This window comes from Ambystoma mexicanum, chromosome 9, assembly GCF_040938575.1.
Source record: "Ambystoma mexicanum isolate Mex_15411 chromosome 9, UKY_AmexF1_1, whole genome shotgun sequence".
NCBI classification, from domain to species: domain Eukaryota; kingdom Metazoa; phylum Chordata; class Amphibia; order Caudata; family Ambystomatidae; genus Ambystoma; species Ambystoma mexicanum.
Window position 1 is genome coordinate 328,617,885 of NC_090931.1, and position 19,548 is coordinate 328,637,432.

Here is a 19,548-nt window from a genome sequence, read left to right on the forward strand (position 1 = left end):
ATTTACTAATCCTGTCATTATAGGTTGCAAATTTGACCTTTATAATAGCTGTCTTGTATTGAAGAATAAGGCTTTTGTAGCTGGCCAAGGTAGTGGGGGAGGGTTTAGAGCACCAGAGTCGTTCAGCTGACTGTTTTTCCCATCGGAGTAGAAGGATGCTATCATTAAACCAGTTTTTCTTGCCAGTTTCACTTTTAAATAAGCAGGATCTAATAGGTGCAAGAGTCTTCAAGCATGGAAAGGAGATGGCAAGCCAGGTCGTCTGCGTTCTCAAAAATGATCCAGTGATCCCAAGCGTGCAGTAAGAAGAGAGGATCGTTTTTTAGGGGATACATTCTTCCAGTTCCTAGGCTGGATAGTTAGTCTAGGCTTAGTGTCAAGCCTAGCAGGTGATTTGGGCATGTTCACGTTAAAAGAAATAAGGTGATGATCTGACCAAAAGCACATGGATATTGTCAAATCAACAACGGTCAAGGCGTGAGATAAAACCCAGTCAAGAGTATAGCCAGCGGAATGTGTGGGGCCAGAAGAATGCTGAGTGTAACCAATATCTGCAAGGGCTCCCAGTAGTGAGGCAGCAGAAGAGTCCGTCGGAATGTCGGCCCAATAATTGAAGTCACCTAGAACCTACACTGGGGTGTTGCTCCTGGTCACCCCAGGGCCAGTATGCTTAATACCCTTTGAAAGTGCTAATTTAGTGTTTCAGGTCTTCATCTGGCTGCCTGACCCATAAAATCTGCACTGCTTAACCCCCTTTCTCAATGCCACTGTAGGAAGCCACAGCTGAGCTATTACCTACAGAAACCACACTGCACCCACTCGCACCCTCTGCAATCCTGTGGGGACTCCATCCAATGGTGTGAAGTGGAGGAGCTACTGCCCCACAAATAGCATTCGTCAAGCCAACATGACCTCAACTGTAGAACACTGTGCCTTGGTCATTAAAGAATGATCGCCTGTTTAATCACTTTTGACTGCCATAGCATATGTTCTCTCCCCTGCATAGCAGAAATGCCCAGGCGCCAACCCTGTTGCACCCCCACCCCCCCTCCCCACGCCTTCAAATGGAGCCAACCTCTGCTGTTTCCCATACTGGTGGGACATCATGGAGCCCCTGAAGAGCCCCAGCTGGATACCACTTTTTGGAAATTGATGGGACTCTGGCATGGCTAGCCCTGGCCCACTTAAAGCACTGGTGCTGCTACATGGGAGAATTAAACCATAGAACGCTCTCCTCTTTTTCTTTGCTTAATCCGGTCAACTCAAGGTCTCATGTGGTGTCAGCAGGAGGAAATGTATACGTTCTCCATTTAACTGATTTACTTGAATTAATGTTTAAAGCAGGTGGGTCAAAAATGCAAACCAAATTGCAGAGAGATAGTTGGGGAGTATTGTTTTAGGCAATGTGATTCAATCTTATCTTTCACTGCTGTGGTGCAAATAGAAGAGCGGCTCCATGTGACATGTGTCAGACATTGCCAAGCAGGGCTGCTCGTCATTGGCGTTTTATTGTAACATGCACAGTAACTTTATGATCAGAGCTCCCAATCCGATTGTTTTCCTTCTGTGGCAATCATAAGCATACCGTGCCAAGAAAACTTTTTTCGGATAATGAGCACTATACTGAGTTTAAGTTAAAAAAAAAAAAAAAGCTTATTCGGAATTTGCCCATTAACAAAAACTACTGACAGCGCATAAAATAAAACAAAGCTAGCATTCATACAATTCATACTTAAATAAATCTTCCAAATGCTGCCTTTACATAATACGACCTAAAGTGTGAACAAATTCACCCGTACATGTGATCAGTCACCAATTTCAATAATTAAAACCAAATTTGTTATCAGCTGGTATCAGAAATACACATATCCCGAATATAAACATAACATGACAGTCAGTACAATAACACAACCACTCATCTTGCGAGACCTAAAATACTAATATGTACAGCATAGTAAAAATACCCTTTATAAGTGTAGTGAGTGACAGTGTGAAAAAATACACTATACTTGTCTACACATTAGTGTTTGCAGCTCGAAGGTGAACTTTCTCTTGTTTCAGTTTGCATTCTAATCCTCGCCTCCAAGCTTTCTTCAGGGCACACAGCCCAACGCGATGTAACACACTCTTGATCTCCATTAATGGAGAGAGCTTAAGAACAAACACTACACAAAAGGGAGAATTGTGTAAGACGTACAATTGATATATAAAAAAGTAAAAAACGGATCAAACAGGGTACCATTCCAGGTACGCCCTGTGTGTTGTAGCTGACCCACCCACCTTGGATTTCTTCTTTTGGTCTTGGGCCACTTATTATCGCGCACCCATTATTCAGTGCGTGCTTTACTTATTCCCTTGTTGAAACTACACAGAGAAAGGAAAGACAGATCACAATCCCTGTTATTTCCCCGAAAAACCTTCTTCGCTCCCTTATTACTTAAGAGCCATCTGCCCGGGCAAAGTACCTGTTTGTGATGCTTCACTAATTCGTCACTAGTGAATGAGCCAGCCTGTTCCTGTGCTGGAGATACTCCTGCATTTGAGATCGTTAGGTCACTTCAAAGTGCCAAAAGTATTTCCATGATTCATCTGAAAAAGGTGGGGCGTGGGGGGAAGTATCCCTTTAATGAAAACCACTAATGTGCTTTTTTTTTTTACAAACACGCTGACAAAACAGCATGTAATCCAAACAATTTCCCAAGGTACTACGAGCGGTATAGCCATGAGAATAAAACATTCCCAATTTTAAGTCTGGGGTTTACATGCCTCGCTACAAATTGCTGGCACCTTGCCCTATTTATCAAAATACACGTTCAATTATCTCTCGGAGCGTAGCCCAATTTGCTGCTCCGTGAATCGGCACGATGACACTGCCGCTAACCGCGGTCCTGGACCGAAAACAAGGGTGTCTTCAGCTCCAAGTTGAGTTGACAACTTCCTAATCGCTCTCTTCTAGATTGTGAACTACCGTAAGAATGTGCGCACGTGTAATGATCGTTTAAGATCCTGCGCCTCCCCATCTTGGAATTGGCATATTGACGTGGATATTGATGGCAATACAAAACTTTATTGACAATCGACATGTCCAGTCACAGTCGCGACGCACAGATCATTATATTGATCCACGACATGCCATATTGGCTATAATGTCAGGAAATAAGGTTTCTACTCATCTATTTTTTGACTTTACATAATACAAAACATCATACAAACAATCTCTATCATTACAAGTCATAAATACAGACATGGCATTCGTGCATGTCCTTATGTTATTTTTGAATAAAATGCAACCTAAGCCATTTTTTCTTAAAGATCAGTAAACAAACTTCAAATTGTTAAAAACTGTATTAAATCTTCATTTTCACCCAAACCACACGCACATATCCTATGTGGGCTATCTATACAGATGTAGTCAATCAATACATTAACACCCACACCCCAAATCCCAAGAGCCTCTTCCGATACTTGACGGCCTTGCCCCAGTGGACTAAGATGCCGAAAGTTATAGATGTATGAAGCACTGTACAGGAAAAGCAAATCCTCCCTGATCCAGGAACGCAAGCAGATCATATTGGAGAACGCCAAAGTCTTTCTTAGCTATAAGCTGGCATTGGTCCCCGACTCATTAGCTGCTAACATTGTGTTATGTTCCCAAGATGATGTCATTTTGACCACAGCAAATGTCTCTATGACTTCTAACGAAAGAAAACGTCATTTGCCACATCTGAGTTCATGTTCATGATGGTTACTTGCCACAGTAGACAACAGTCTTGGGTACTACTCAACAGGGGATGCCATCACACCATGCAGAATTTGTTTCTAGCAAGCTGCCCTTGAGGGAGCAGCGTGCATGGTGAGGGGTAGGTCGGCAACATGTTTGTTTAGTCTAGGACAGAACAAATCTTCGTTTATTTATTTATTTACTGTATTTATATAGGGCTTTTATCCAAAGTGCTGCAAAAGTCAGCAAAACGGTACAACAAAATGGAGGCAATCACAAAAATGAATCACCGGGAGAGATCAAACATTATTCAGGGAAAAAAAGATAAAGATGAATTTGTAGACATTTCTTAAACTGTAAAAGATTGGAGCAAGAACGGATGTCCAAAGGTAAAGAATTCCACAGTTTGGGAGCAAGTAATTGGAAAGAACGAAAATGAGAGGCAGCACAAGGTGTAGGGGGAACAGAAAGAAGGAACAGAGAAGCAGAACAGAGATTATGTGATGGGTGATAAATTGAGACCAAAACACAGAATAAGGAGAATGCAGCACATGAACAGATTTAAAAACTAAACAAATAAACTGAAATACACAGCACTGCTGGACTGGTAACCACTCTAGACGAGCCAGAAATGGGGAAATATGAGAGTATGAAGGAAAAGAATCCGAACTGTGGAATGAAGAAGCAAGCGTAACACATGAAGAAGACATTTAGGGAGACCAACAGAAAGTGAGCAACATAATATAAACGAGATGGAAGCAAAGTTTGAAGCAACGTTTTTGTGGAAGCAGAAGTAAGCAAGGAGCACATTTTCTTAATATTAAATTAATGAAAATGACAAGAACAGACAACCGGGGAAATCTGAATCTGAAAATGGAAAGCCCGAATGGATCTAGGTAGGGTTTCTTCACCCAGGAAATATCGCGGGCGGATTTGAATTCTTATGAATATATTGCCGAGTTCAGAGACTCATTTATTCATTGTTTTCAAGTAAGCAAGATGACCAATGGCGTCCTTGAACGCCCACGTGCGGATGTGACATGCATTCCTCCGCTGCTCCGTGTGGCCCCTGACCCTATATGCGGTTCAACCAGGGTCGCTGCAGGGGTTTGGCGAATCAAGACGCAGTTCCTATGCCAGCTGCAGGCTTTTACCAGCAGTGTGGGAAGTTGCCAATCTTCTGAAACCCGTGTTTGTCTGCGTGCGAGTGTGTGTGCGCGGGCACGCGCACGCGCGTGTGCTTGCTGGTACGATTCATTTTCACTCGTGGAATGAAAGTAATAGGGTTATGGGCTTCTAAAAGAGAAGTCCTTATTTCATAATCTCTTCCTGGACTAGCATGTGTGTCTCTGCCAAGGATTGTCGCAGTGAGATTCATTAGGGGTAATTTGTCACCTCGGGTTCCCGAATGCTTGCATCAGTACCTAATCTACATCGCATTTAATCTACAAAATGAGCTCTTTGCATCTAATTAACAGCACAGCAGTCTGCAACCAGCTCCCAGAGCACTCGTGTCTGCATAGTGTGGCAAACTCAAAAAACTAAATCCCTTAAATCCAGCTAGCTGAAGGAATAACAGTATCACATTGATCTATGCCATTAAACAAAAAGTCTCAAATCAAGAGTTAAGGTGAATCTCACAAAAATGTAATGTCTACAAAGAGTGGGAACAACATAGTTAAGGTACAGACACTAACTGTATATTTATGTAAACATGGCCCAATGTTCCAACCACAAAGCTTTTGGGACTATATGCACTAGTGAGGCATAATAAGGGTCAAACCAGGCATGTTGTCCTGACAGCCTTACAAAATGTCTGCCTTGGTCTGATTAAGATGGGTATAAAGTAGCTCTGCCCTCTAAGACAAAGACAATTTCCTGCAGAAAAGGTTTTCATTTGAGCTAATTTGCATACCCACAATGCTTTGCTAATGTGGCTCGGAACTGGAGGTGAACTTCCCGCGATGGCGACTAGATGTCGTTGTGTAATGTGTGACTTGGCTCAAATAAACTATTCTATTATATATATATATATATATATATAAAATATTCAGGCACTCTGCCCACCAGATAATCTGTTGACCTCTGGCCAAATGTGATACTGTAAACTAACTTTGGGTCAGGCAATGAAGAAGAAAAAAGGGATTTTACGGAGTTTGCCACAAACTTGGATAGAGCACAGGCGGTGATCAGCAGGGTGAATGAGATCCAGCCTTATCTGGAGTTCCAAAAGGGGAGATCATTGGCTGATCAGGCGTGCCAGATTTGACTGCCTACAGCTGAGGAGAAGAACAGCAAAATGGTTTGGGTACCCCGACACACCAGGAGGCCCGGCGTGCGGGGTAGACAGAGAGAACCTGAACCACCTCTTACTGTTTTGTCCAGCATACAACATTGTTAGATGGTCTACACTATTGCCGGTCCTTAGGTCACATAATATTCGTTCGCTTCCAAAAGCAGGCAGTGTTTTTTCCCTTGGCTGCAGACAATGGGCCTCATTACACGTTAGGCGGTAGGGGATTACCGGCACCGGTAAGGGCACCGCTAATCCCCTACTGCCCTACGAGGTCCCTCAGCGGGTCCCGTCCTTAACATGTGGTCTGCCCAGGCGTTATGGACGGTTACCGCTGAGGGACCTCAGAGCTAATAACGGTACCGCAAATTGCGCTACGGTTATTGGCTGCTTCCCCATTCCCATTGAGCCCTATGGGGGCTCAAATGGGAATGGGGAATGGTTCCCGGAATGGGGACTTACCGGTCCCGCAAAGGTCGGAATAGACCGGTAAGTCCCTATTCCGGGAACCCGGACTCCGACGGCAGTAGGGGTTAGCCATGGCGCTAATAGCGCCATGGCTACCGCCTACCGTGTAATGAGGACCAATGTGTTTAAAGCTTGGGCACTATTATCCTTCCTGAAAAGAGCCATCTACCAAAGAAAGGGGATTTTGGCCCAATTGAATTAAATGTTAATGTTAATGTTAAAGGACATTTGTACCGCGCACTATCACCACCGGAGTGGTCCCCTGGCGGCTCTGAAAGAGGAGGGGAGGTTGAGTTAGTGGTTAGAGGAAGCAGGAAAAGTGCAAGAGAGCAGTGATGTGCTGTTGGCGGCCTCAGCCCGGTGGGTCCGTTGGCTGGGCCTGGGGTGTTTGCGGCCGGTAGTCGTTGTGTACTGTTGTGTAAGACTATGGGCCTCATTAATAATCGCCCCGGTATGGAAAAAAAGGTGGTGGTAAACCGGCCGCCACCGTTGCAACCATGACGGGTGATCACAACTCCTGCAGGAGGAGGCGTCAAACCCGCCAGGTCTGACCTGGCGGTTTTAACACCGCCCGCCTGCAGGCGAACGTGGAAACACCAGCACCATCACGAGATGGTGCCTGTGTTTCCATGATCCCCGTTCCCATTGAGTCCTCTGGGACTCAATGGGGATTAACACCATTCCGCCTCCGGAATTCCCGGGACACCAGGGTTGTAATGCCCTGGTATTTCCGGGAGTCACGGAGGCAGAATGGTAATACGAGTCCGGCGGTAACCAGGTGGTTTTACCGCCTCGGTTACCGCCAGACTCGTAATGAGGCCCTATGTGTGCTTTTGTTTTGTTGTTGCAATGTAGTGAAGTTTGTGCAGTTTGTTGTGCTGTAAGTTTTAGTTGTGTTTGGTTTGGAGTTTGAGAGGTGTATGCAGAAAAGGAAATTGTTAGTAGGGTTGGTTAGTTTGCGTCTCTATCCTGAATCGAGGCGCTCGGCTTGCGTAGTCTCCCCTGATGCGGCTCTGTCCTGATCTGGGTCAGACTGGCATACAAGGTTCCTTACTCCTCTGGCCCTCACCTCTGATTAAACTGAATCTTATACTCCATGGAATATGCACTGGACACTCTAAATTGGCCATTTTATGTTTTTCCGGGTGTTGTAGTGTGTTTTAAAATTGTTTTTAGATTTTAAGGAATCCGGTGAGGATTCAGAACATGGACACTGCATTATATAAGTGAGATGAAATGTCCAACTTTTTATGTGTATTGCATTTGTATGTATTTTCTGTGTTAGATGGATAAATTTACCCGAATAATATGTTGACTGACTGACTTATATATATAAATATTCACTGAAAAAACTTTGTTAAAGGGACGTTTTGCTTAAGTTGCACTAATAAAAACCTATGAACATCATTGAAAAAAGCATTGTTAAAGGGACCTTATTTGTGATGTCATTGTTGATGTGCTGGGTGTTAGTCTAAGCACTGCATGCCGGTGGCGCAAGTTATGGTTGCATAGCTTACCATAACCAGCACATTTCTTTAGTTTTTCAATTTTACCATGTAACCATAGTGTCCCTTTAACACTGTTTTTTTCCAATGAATTTCATAGGTTTTTATTAGTGCAACTTAACCATAACGTCCTTTTCACTAAATTTCAATGGTTTTTAAAAGTGGAAATGTTTCATGATGTTAAAGCCCTGTATATAAGTTATTAATAATCATTCTTTCAGCATACATGAAAGAATTTTAAACCTCCTTTAACAAACATTTTTGCAGCTCATACTGATGTGTGCCATGTTCAGCAGCACATGCCAGAGATGCAAGTCATGGTTGAATTGCCTAGGATCAACCATGATCCCAGCCCCACCATTTTATATAAAACAATAAAAATACGAATACAAATACAAACCACCTCTGTTATCCACTGCAACTAGCCTGCATCCTGGTCCAGTTTCCACTATACCCCCATTATGTGACAAATGGCCAGTGCTCATGGCTCGCAGCCATGGCCAGTCTCCACAATCCATGGGGCATGGCTTCTGCCATGCCGGATGCCCCATTAAGAAAATCAGAGTAGGCATTTGGTCATGCAGAGGGCCAAGCCCACTGGCCAGGCACCAAAGTTATATCTCTATTTTTTTACATACATTTTGACAATTTAGGAAAAAGAGTTTTGCAAAAGCATGCTTTAGGTCCTTGCTGATGCTTCTCCGTAGGTTTGCTGCATATCCATCCATCACTTCGGGTTGTAGCTGCAAGCAGAATTATTTTTCCCATTCAAGCCTATCCTGATTTAGAAACTGTTACCACAAAGCCGGTCCCTGGTGGCCATTGCTGGTCCTTGCTGGGTATGGCCAGTGGCCAGATTGTCACGGGCGTGTCGCCAGAGGCTATGCCTAAGCCGCCAAACATATCACTATTTTTTGTACCTACATTATGACACTTTTCAAAAAATAAAACACAGACACATTTGCAGAAGTGTGCTTTAGGTTCTTGCCAATGCTCCTACCACAAGTCTGCTGCAAATACATCCGTGTTTTATTTTTTGAAAAGTGTCAAAAAGTAGGTTCACATTAGGTACAAAAAATTGTGATATAAGTATTAAAATTTTGAACAAACATTCAAATTGGGTCTATAATGTTTTTGCAAACGGGTATGCAGATTCGTCAAACGGCACCAAATGTATAAACCGTACAACCATTTTGGGACCCCCTCCAATTTTGCCCCCTCTTAGCAAAACGGCCAACTTTGCAAAAGCATTCATTGTTGGGTCTACAATTATATTGGAAATGTCCTGCTGTTTCTTGAATGGCACCCAAAGTTATAAACCATAAAAAAACTGCTCTTCACGACCCTGTAATGCAGAAATATGCATGGATGTCCTTGAACATTTGTCAAGTTCACGAACATCACAGCAAAGTCCCCAAACATTTGAGATGTTTGCTGGACATCGGAGAAGAAAAAACACCAGATTTCTGGCTTTATCTGGACATATCCCATCCCATCCTCATCACTCCTCACCTGAGATTGTTTCATTTGTTTGACAAGTGTAATGTTGTGTTTTTGAGTATGTGTTTACCGCGTTGTCTGCGGACAACGGGCGCAGTTTGCAAATCCAACATGGTGTCCGTTTCAACAGATGCACCTCACGTTTTTAATTCACCAATCAGCGGGAGCATATGGTGTCTGTGAATGTTAGGCGGCTCCCTGATTAGCTCAGAGGCGTCCGTGGACACCGAACCAGGAAGTAAGTCAGCGGACTGGACAGAGACATAAAAAAAAATGTAACCTACATTTTGGGGATTTTTTTCAAATATAATGGGCGGATTAACACCAAATATGCAAAAACACACATTCAGGACCAGGCTGCTGCTACTACTGCATGTTTGGTGCAAATCCATCCAGCAGTTTGGGCTGTAGCCATGAGCAAAAAACATTCGATTCATATCTATCTGGATTTCAAATGTTTTGGGACCTCCCTGTAATCCCCCCTTAACAAAATTGCCTGAAATTTTGCAAAATAATTCAGAGGTGGATTTATACGTTTTTTGCAAATTTTTGTGACGATTTGTTGAATGACACCAAAGAAATAAGCTCCCCAAAAACTGCTCTTCCTATGGGTTGAGCAACTTAACCATAACACTAGGGTCGCTTCTGCAGATCCTGTAATATATATATATATATGTCAAGTGCAGATACCTTCTGAGAATGGATGTTCTCAGAAATGGTTGCATATATAATATATGTTCTCCTTTTTCCGGAATCTGCCTGTTTGTCTCACCCCCTTTAAACCTCCAGCCTGTGAATGATAGTCCTGTATTTGCTCACTAATTGCCTGTTTTTAGGATTTAGGAACTATTATCAAGGATTGCACAATGTAAACTTTCTTTGCTGGAACCTGTAGAATTGCATTTTGCTTTGTGTCTTTAGATTGGGTCTGCCAATGAGTTTTCTATCTTTGCTCATTTTCTGTTGGAAACAGTTGTAGGTAGTGTGTACATGTGTTCTTTGTCTAGGGAGTGTGGATCTTATCCTGAGATATGTCATGTAATGTTTAAGACTTTTTCCTACCGGACCAGCCATCACCTCAGTGTCCTAACATTGCAATGTGACCCCACAGGAGGTATCCAGCCCTTGGTCTGCGAGAGAATATCCAGGGGCAGCAGAGGTGGGAGAAGGGTAAAGGGGATAAAGGGCTGTTGCATGTGCAAGGTTTGCACAGGCAAGAAATGCTATGTGGGTTGAATGGAGTTTATGATAAGTTTATGATAGTTTTCATGACTCGAGATTGAATGTAGATGCCTCGAGATTCAATGTACAACAGCATAGCCTGATCAGAAAAGGGCAAATGCTTAATGCTCCTATGTAAGAGCTAATACCTTTGTGGACAGTTTCTGGCACTATATAGGAAAGTACCGAAATTAGCGTGTATATGGTTACATGATGGGGTTCAGATGTGCTGAACGAACCCTTGAAGCATGGAGCATTGTTTGTCTGTTAGATGTTTCTGTGACCTGACTCTAGAGTGGCATATCTAGAATTGGCCAACTGACTGTCACAAGTGACAGAGCGCAGAGTGCACTGTGTGCAAGGTGAATGGGGTGGTCACACCGGGGAAGAGAAGTCAGGTGTGTGGGTCATCCCTCAGAGTGCAATACTTCATGGCCATGTACTAAGGGACGGGTGCCGTAGAAGGGAATATTGGAATATATTGTCTGCAAGCACAGACACTGCCTAGCTCAGGGTGCCTTTACATGTGGCTGCACGTGTCACATGACTGTCACCAGATATGGCTGCGCCATGCATGTTGCTTATCCTAACAGATAGAACAGAAACCGTCTGGATCAAACCTTTCAAATCCACCCCATGGGAATCCACCTGTGGAGTACCAGAAGGAACCTCCCTATGTCTGCTGCTCTTCAACATATACCTAACCCCGCTCATTAAAAGATATGGCCTCACATGCTACAACTACGCTGAAGACACACAGATCATCTACAAAGTGCAAAACACAAAAGGAGAAAACACAAACCTGGAAGAATGCCCACAAGAACTCTACACAAACAACCTCAAACGCAACCCTGGCAAAACAGAAATAATGGTTGTATCCAAAATGGGGAGAACAGCCACCTCATCCCATGGCCGACAGAACTAGGAGATCGACCAGCATCATCGACGACAGTAACAAACCTTGGAGTCCTGATGGACAACGAACGAACACTTGAGCCACAACTAAATGCTATAATAAAAAATGCTTCTTCCTCCTACACACAGTAAAAAGCATCCTAGCATTCTTCGCTGTCACCCACAAAACACTCAACGTCATTGCAGTTATGTCCAGAGGAGACTATGCCAACAGCTTATACCTAGAAATACCAGAACACCTATTAAAGAAACTTCAGCGTATGCAAAACTCAGCGGCCAGACTAGAGCTCCAACTTCCACGAAGAGAACACACTAGCACAGCACTCAAAATACTACACTGGCTACCGATAAAACAACGCATGAGGTTCAAAACAATTTGCATAATGCACATCAGCAATCCACGGCTGAGGAGCGGAGTTCCTTAAAAAGAAAATAACCATCTACTATCCAGCAAGACCGCTCAGATCAAGGTTCGACATTCGCCTAGAACCAAAACCATACAATAAAAGAGAATTTGGAGGGTTATCTTTCTCACACATGGCACCAAAAACACGGAATGGGCTACCAAAAAGCATATGCAATACAAGGGATCATCTGGAATTCAGAAAATGACGAAAAACGTGGCTCTTCACCCCAGAATCAGATGGGAACGAGTAGGAATCATACATTCTGGTAGAAACAGGAAGCCCAGGAGGGACCCACAATCCATTGCTCAATCATCTCCAACTGGCGGACGGATGGAGGGCACACCAACCTCTCATGTACACACACCACAAAGCTCACAGAGGAATGTCGCAGTAGGAAGGGACACTCCCAAATAGAAGTCCAGGGAGGGACCCATAACCTTCCTAACCTAATCATCTCTAACCGTGGGGCTGGTGGAGGGGACACACCACCACCACCACCACCCATGTTCACATACCGCTAGAATTCTACAGAGGAAAATCACCACACCGTAACGTGCCTGCCGACTAGGATGCCAAACAATATCAAAGCCCACAGGATGGTCATAGATGTAGACCACGGAAACTGAAGCAAAGAGGTAAGAAAAAAAAACCTGCTTACCTAATACTAAAACCTCAATTTTCTACAAACGCTTCACTTACAGAAACTCAGATGATGACATCTCTACACAGCAGTCCGCATGTACTTCATCAGACTGCAACAACATATAACCCTGCACAACAGCACTTGGGAATCACTCAGACACGAAAATTGCTGCTAAGATCAACAAACAGTACAAACCGAACTGAAGCTGCCAACAGAACATCATATCTCACTTTCCTATTCCCACTGCACCCTACTAACCACTCCCCCACCCTCCCTGTACTCCAATGTTGATAGACCACAGTACAAATAACCTTTCACATTCTACAGTGCTTTATGCTGTAGTAGGGCTGCCTCCAAACACTGAAAGGCAGAGACAGAACCTTTCAGGCTGCAGACCAACAATGGTGTTGGTCTGCACCAGTACAGGAAATGGGCTGGAACAAGAAAGACTAGTACTCTTGCCAATAATGTCTTGCAGAGCCCCACTGCATCAACTCTCACAGATCCTGTGCCTCATCAAGCAGACCACTTTCAGGTCACTTGGCATTCAGTCTGTTCTTTCTTCATAACCCATTCTCCAAAGAGCATTCACAGCATAGCCTGCCTACAGGAACTGCTAAAACACAATTCTGCTGTTCTTCTTCTTCTTAATTATCGGATGCATGGGCGGACCCACGCAGGCCCTTCCCCATCCTAAAGGATGATGTGCACCAGACCCACCAATCCATACTTAGCTTACATAAACTCACAACTCCTCCCACCGCCCCGTTTGCCTCACAAAATCCAACATCACACTATTCCTCCTCCTGCCTCTCTCCCCGTCACCTCCCAGCAAAATCTTCCCACTCAGCTCAGCCACACCCAGCGCAGACAATCGAACCCTCATCCATTCTCTCTCCTCAACATGTCTCTCACACCTAAGCAGAAAATGTCCCACAGTCTCGGGCACATCACACACGGCACAATCCCTCGACTCACGTTTCCCCACTTGAAACAGACAATCATTCAGTCCCACATGCCCTATCCTCAACCGATTCAGCATCACCTCCCCCCCTCCTCCATTCCAGACTCCCCGAATCCACCTTCACCGACACTTTCCCACGAACACTAAACATCCACCTGCCCTTCATCCCACTCACCCACCTCTCCTGCCACTCATCCATGACCCGTCTCACCACCACCGCCTTCACCTCATCCACACTCAAAGGTAATCTCACATCAACCGCTCCCCTTTTCATACCCTCACCCGCCACCAGATCCACTAACTCATTACCCAAAATGCCACTGTGACTGGGGACCCACGCCAACTCCAAATCCATTCCCCCGTGCACGCACCGATCAATCTTCCTCCTGATGTCCATAATCACGTCCTTCCTATCACCATCCCCCGCCGCAACCGTCTGCAAACCACTCAATGAATCTGAAAATATCACCACCATCTCTAACCCCAACTCGCACACCCTATCAATCGCCAATGCAATCGCCACCAACTCAGCCGTACAAATTGACACATCATTCGTCAATCATCCCACTTTATACTCTACAGTGCTTTCCAGATAATACGCCATACCCACTCTCGCAGACACAGGATCCTTCGAACCATCCGTAAACACCTTGCATCCTTCCATTCCTGCCACATACACCTGACCCAAAGCTTTGATCTCGCCCCGCAATCCTCTCTTCTTCGACACCACATTCGCTAACTCCAAACACACCTTTGGAGACCCCATCATCCACCTCGGCCATCTCTTCAAATCTGTATCCGTCACAGTCATCAAATCGCCCACACCCCACTGCGCTCCCTTTTCCCACATGTGAAACCCAAAAGTGCCCCCCTTCCTCCTCCACCGATCCCTATAATAATCAAACCTCCAATTATACTTCAAACATTCACGCACCGGATGAGCCACACTCTTCGCACTGCACTTCACCCACCATCTCATATTCAATGCATCCCTCCTCAACCCCAACGGCATCTCCCCACAAGCACCTGAACCGCATTCGCTGGAGAGGACCTCATCACACCCGAACACACCCTCAATGCCCTTGCCTGAACCCAGTCCAACCGCAACTTCTGACTCGCCGTGAAACCCACTGACACCTGACATCCAAAATCCATCACACTCAAAATCAACCCCTTATACAACATTCGTAGACACTTCTGCTGAGCATCCCACTCTTTCCCAGTCACCTCCCGCAACAAATTCAACCTTTGTTTGCTCTTATCCACCATTCCATTTACCTGCAAATTCCAGTTTAACTTCCTATCCAAAATCACCCCCAAGTACTGAAACTCTTCCACGCTTTTCACCCTCTCACCTTTCAAAACAAAGTCCAACCCTTGCTGCACTCTTCTCCTTGAGAAAACCATACTCACGCTTTCATCCACAGACATTGAAAAGCCCCATTTCCCACACCACTCCTCCATACGCACTATCGCAGCTTGCAACCGATTCTGCAGCAACAAAAAACTCCTCCCTCTTACCCATACCACACCATCATCTGCAAAGAAATCCACCTGACACCCGAAACCCTCCAAGGCTCGAATCAACCCGTCCACCATCACATTAAACAGCATTGCACTAATCACACTCCCCTGCGGTGTCCCATTCTCCATCTTCCAAACCTCAGACAACACCCCCCTCACTCTCACCTGAAAGGTCCTGTCAGCCAAAAACGCCTTAATCCACCGAAACATCCTCCCCTTCACACCCATCTCCAACAGTCTCACCAGCAACCCATTCTTCCACACCATATCATACGCCTTCTCCAAATCCAAAAAGAACGCCCCCACCATCTCCCCATTACACAACGCCTCCTCCACTCCAGTCACCAACCTCACTAACGGATCTGCCACTGACCGATTCTTCCTGAACCCACTCTGAAAATCGCTCAGACACCCATTCGACTCCAAATAGAACCCCAAGCGCTCAACTACCATCCGTTCCATAACCTTACACAACACGACAGTCAGCGCAATCGGCCTATATGACTTACACTCCGTCGGGACCTTGCCACTCTTCAAAATTGCTACCACAATCGCTCTCTTCCACAACCTGGGTAAAACTCCACTCTTCCAGATCTCATTGAACAATGCTAACACCTCCAACTTACATTCCACCGACAACTTCTCCAAAAATACATACATGACCCCATCCACCCCCTGACTTGACCACTTCCCCTTCCGAATCGCCCCATCCAACTCTGCCATAGAAAACAGAGCCTCATACTGCTCTTCCCAAGGCCCAACATTCGCCAGCAACTCCCGCATCTCCTCCTCAACCACTCCCATACGTAGTCTCACTGCCTCCGGGAAGTTCTCTGAACTGTGCACTCCCGCAAAATGCTCCCCCAGCAAATTCGCCTTCTCCCCATCTTCACTGACCACCTCCACCCCTTTCACCAACACAGACATGCCACCCTGCGGCTTCATCAACCCTGACCTCCGCTTGAATTGCTTCCAAACCTCACCCACGTCAGAATTACTCCCCAGAGACCCATAATAGCCCCTCCAATATCTGCGCTTTCTTTCCCTAATCACCCTCTGCACCACCGCCTTCGCCTTCTTATATGCCAACAAATCCTCCAACATTCCCGTTCTCACCGCCCTGGCCCTTGCCTTCTTACGCGCTGCCACAGTCCGTGAACATTCCACCGACCACCAAGGAACCTCAACCTTCCCCGCTTTCCCCTTCTCTACCTCCAGAACTGCCGCTACCGACGCCGCTCTCATTCCCTGCACCAAATGCTCATTCCATTCATCCACCCCCCATCCCTATCCCGAGAAACAATCAATTCCTGACACAATCTTTTATAGAACTCCCAATCAGCCTTCCTAAAATTAAACTGACTCCCAAGCATCCGGGATCTGACCCCTACCTCACCTCTCGCAGTCACTAAAATGCCAGAGTGATCACTCCCCATATCCCCATCCTCACGCACCATCCAGTCACATTCACCCGCAATCGCAGCAGACACCCAGGTCAGATCCAAACACGACAACTTCCCAGTCCTCACATCCAATCGTGTGCACGAACCGTCATTCAGCAAAAACAGACTGAATTCATCCGCCATACCCCCCAACAGTTCCCCATTTGCATCCGTCCGATCACTGCCCCACAACGTATTGACACTGTTGAAATCACCACATAAAACACAAGATCCCACATGTCCCCTTATCACTTCAGACAGCACATCCACCTCCACCACCTCACACGGATTATAATAATTCAACACTAAGACTTCTGATCCCCCTACCCGAATCCCCGCCCGATAACCTCCACTGCTCCATCTACCACAATCTCCCTTGCAACCAACCCCTTCCAAACTGCCAGAGCTACACCCCCCTCTCCTCCGTCCTATCCTTACAAAACAACTCAAAACCCGGAATCACAAACCTCAGATCACCCTTTAACCACATTTCCTGAATACAAACCACATCAACATTCAATTCTCCACACAACACTGCTTTCAACTCCTGCCCATCCCTCAACAAGCTCCTCGCATTCCACTGCAAAATTCTCAGGCCGAAACCCCACTCTGTTTTCGCACTTTAGTAACCTTCTCGAACACATCTTCTTCCAACACATCTACAACATTCAAAAACCTCCTTCCTGCTTCCACCACTCCTTTCGTAAGATTCGACACACTGACTGACAAATTCCCCTGAACCAGCTCCAGCACATTTATTATAAAACACATAAACTCAGTTTTCGGGACAACCACCATTTCTACGCCTTTCACCTCTCTCACCACTCCCTTCCTTCCCGCAGCCTCATCCACCACCGGCTCCCTCCTACATATCTCACTCACTACTCAAACCGGACTGCTCTACCTCACAGGCAGGCGTGTGATATATATGTCCTGCATTTTACAGTCATCTCTTTATTAGGGTGAATATTTTGACCAATCAAAACAGAAATTCCATTATTTGCTCCTTAAAAGGTTTCTTAAGGAATCACTATCAGACATGTAAAACATTTAAAATTGTGGACATTATGTTGTTCCCATAATGCTCTTTGCTTTTATGCAAATTGCCAGGTTTGAGTTCTATATAGAGAAACTGTTGCACAACCTGGCCGGGGTCTACGCCACTTGGACTCGCCCCCCCCTCCTAAAGCCCTGCTCCCCCTAAGAAGGTACGGTTCCCCCAATAAATGTTTTCCAATTCCAGCACTGTGGGCACCTCAGCCCCAAATGGCCATAAGGAGTCATTTTCTGGTGGTATCCAGAAACATTTTGTTTCATTCTGTTGTGTTTCTAGGGAATTATGATTTTCTTTGTGCAGAAATGAACCATCTAGACCAAACTGATCGGACATGCACCCTCTGCATGATATCACAAGATACACACATATATGCTGGCCTTATTAGCCTAATTGGTGAGGCACAGTTGGAGTTCCTTACCCCACCTGCCCTTGACCCACATTTTGTTATTCCTGACCCGCTTAGGGTGGCTCGCCAGGAAAAGTAAGGTGTTGTGACTGCTTCTGCAAACACTTTTACGCACTGGGAGTTCCTGTGAGTAGCATTTAAGTCTGTCTTTTTAAAATTTGCGTGTGCCATTACCACAGTGGCCCAACCGTAGGCAAATCCATCTTGGCCCTGCACTCAAAGGGAGACTGTGCTGCATGGCTGGGGCGCATTTGCATGTTTCGGCTTGTGTTCCCTTGCAGAGAGGACGTAGCTTTGGCAAATAGGCTGGACTGCTTCCTTTGGGGCATGTGCAGAGCCTTGGTCCCCTCATCTAATGGCGCAGAAGAATTGCAGTGTGTGGAATGCCACCCAGAACCACTCCAAGTGCTTTATAGGAATTGCCTCAAACATTTCCATACTTCCTCTTTCAGCTTTGCCAGCTAGATGAGCTATAGCAGTGGTCTGCAACCTGTGGCTTTCCAGATGTTTTGGACCATGACTCCCCTGATCCCTCACTGTTTGCAGTGCTGGCTAGGGCCGAGTGGAGGTGTAGTCCAAACCATCTGGTGATCCGAAGGTTGCAGATCCCTGAGCTAAAGGGAAAGAGCAGAATAATAATTCTAGGTAGCTCAATACCAAATTATCCATATAGCCTCTGTCATCAGGGCCGGCGCTAGTCGTGTGCAGCATGTTCGGCTGCACTTGGCCCGCGCCTGCTAGGGCCCCGCGCTGAGGGTGCCGTTGGCTCCCTCTTGCAGGCTGCAGCATGGGCCGTGTGCTCAGAGTAGCTAAGCTTGCTGCAGTGCGCTCGGGGCGCACGGGCGGCACACGCTGCGGCCTGCATGATGGCGGGGAAGCTTAAAGCGGCTGTTCTCCCTCGAGGTTTGGCTCTCTTTTGTTTGACTGGTGTCAACCTCCTGCTGCGACGCTGGAGAGACAAACGCCCCCCCCCCACCCACAGCCCCTCCCAGCGGCCCAATAGGTGCTGCAGGCCTCATAAGTACTGCTGATCACTGTTTCCTAAAGCAGAACGTTTAAAGTGGGTGCAATTAACTATTGATGGCCTATTTAAGAGACCATTTTTGTGTTAAGAACTGCAAAGGGTCATTTTTATTTTGAAAGCACATGCAAAGCAGCAGTTAGCTGCCTAAAATCTGAGCCTTCCTCCAGCACAATTAGGCATATAACACAAAACTATTTGAGCTATTTGTCTTATTTTCACATGGTTATATTTACCAAGCCAGAAAGTGTTTCACTTTCCTCAAATTATAAATGAAGCATGCAAGTGAGCCATGAATATTTACCAAGGATGTGAGAAGAGAGGTTGTCATCTTGGAGAATGGAGGGGATATTTTCTCTGGTTCTGGCCCTGTACTGATTTTCAGGGCATAAGTCGTTACATGTGAGTGGTGCTTGCTCACGTGTTCAGCTATTATGATTTCACACCAGGTTGTCATGTTT

The 19,548-nt window shown here is 45.6% G+C and overlaps 1 protein-coding gene across 4 annotated transcripts in view; it reads left to right on the forward strand.

The window, feature by feature from the left end:
- CLIP2 (CAP-Gly domain containing linker protein 2) overlaps nt 1–19,548 on the forward strand; it is a 705,753-nt gene that overhangs the window by 274,850 nt on the left and 411,355 nt on the right. The gene's annotated exons all lie outside the window — the stretch shown is intronic.